The sequence below is a fragment of the Nannospalax galili genome, unplaced genomic scaffold (genome assembly GCF_000622305.1).
Source record: "Nannospalax galili isolate Female #2095 unplaced genomic scaffold, S.galili_v1.0 scaffold819, whole genome shotgun sequence".
Taxonomy (NCBI): domain Eukaryota; kingdom Metazoa; phylum Chordata; class Mammalia; order Rodentia; family Spalacidae; genus Nannospalax; species Nannospalax galili.
The window spans coordinates 73,793-75,458 of record NW_008343717.1 but is presented as its reverse complement, the minus strand read 5'-3'; the positions used below and the strand labels follow the sequence as shown (position 1 = coordinate 75,458).

The following is a 1,666-nucleotide window of genomic DNA, read 5'->3' as shown; positions in this document are numbered from 1 at the left end:
TAGGATCCACATATGAGAGAGAACATATGTCGATTTTTTTTTCTGAGATTGTGTTACTTCACTTAGTATAACAGATTCTAGTTCCATCCACTTACCTGCAAATTTCATGATTTCATCTTTCTTTACTGCTGAGTAAAACTCCATCGTATACCAGCTTTTTAAAGAATCTCCTCACTGATTTCTGTAATGGTTGCACCAGTTCACCCTCCCACCAGCAGTGACTCCCAGTTCCTCTTTCTCCACATCCTTGTCAGCATTTCTTTCTTCTTGTTGTTGTTAGGATCTTAGCCATCATGACTGGGGTAAGATGAAATCTCACAGTGGCGTTAATTTTCATTTCTCTGATGGCCAAAGATAATGGACAGTTAAAAAAGTATTTCTCAGCCATTTGAGTTTCATTCTTTGAGAACCCCCTGTTCAGGTCCTTGCCCCAATTTTTGTCTTTAAAAATAAAGTAATTTATTAGTACATACTGGAAATCTCATAGCAAAAATAAATGCTTTTTGATCGTAATGCTAGGAATGAGCAGAGGCTGTGTCTATGACCTTGGCTGTGTCTTCCCAGTGGGTTTCATTCTCACAGCTGAACATTTAATCAGGTGGGCAGCTAGCCCTCTCAGGAGGGATCCAACTCACTCAAAAACTGAAGGGCACCCAATTAAGTAACTGGTGGTTGCCACTATAACAAAGCTCATTGCAGCTAAGTCTTCACAGTTCTCAGGGCTGTTTGAAGTACCTTCCTCTGACAGGAGAGTGGCTAAGGCACATTTTGTCCCCCATATCCCAGGGTTGCACTGGGGTGGAGGAAAGGAAGGCCTGGCAGGCAAGACACATAACTTCTTCATTGGGCTCACACCAGGAGTCCATTGGTCTTGAGATTTCCATGAACCTACTGATTTTCTTCTCCACATTTTTTCTGTTTGTTTCCATAGCCTTGTGAGCTGCTGCTTCTTCAAGTAGTGGATCTTTGCCTTCTCATTTTTCTCCTAAGGGTAGCTGTTACAACCTGGCACTTTAAGCCAAACTTAAGAGCCAGACACTCCAGGTAATCAACCTTTGAGTATATTTCAGCCCCACAACTTTGAGGGTGGCAGGGACCACCATCCACTTTTTCTTGTCATAGGATGCATGGATACCATCGAACACCTTGATGTATTCCAGGACAGCCAGATCTTGCTTGGTCTTGTGGCACAGCATGCCTTGCACAGTGTGCCATAAGATATGACTTAAGGCCAGGAAGTGGTAGGAGCCACAGGAAGGATTGGTGTTCATCCACTTTCTGAGAAAGGACAGATACTTTAGATTGTGTCTGTAGCAATTGTCAGAAAATGTTGATGCCCTTGCAGGGCATAAACACCACCTTCCAGCCCAGCAGTATCTGCTTGGCCATAATGGTCTCCAGGTAGCTTTGAATCTGAAGACTGCTTTGACCCTATTTCTGAAGACACAACATACTTGAGTTGTAGAAGAGACAAGGACAAATCAAGTTGGTACTTACTTCAAGGCTTCATCTCTACTAGCTACCTTTCATCCTGCTTGATGGCGCTATGCATGCTACTTGAATCATCATTGGTTTTTCCCAGCTGTGAATTCTGTGAGCCATAACAACAATTGACCTTGCAAAATATGCCAACCAGTTCAATACCAGCATAAATTTTATGGGAGTG

The 1,666-nt window shown here is 42.9% G+C and overlaps 1 pseudogene; it reads right to left on the bottom strand.

Annotated features, from left to right (window-relative positions):
* Positions 1–849: 849 nt before the first annotated feature.
* On the bottom strand, positions 850–1,389 carry LOC103739613 (annotated as a pseudogene).
* Positions 1,390–1,666: the final 277 nt, after the last annotated feature.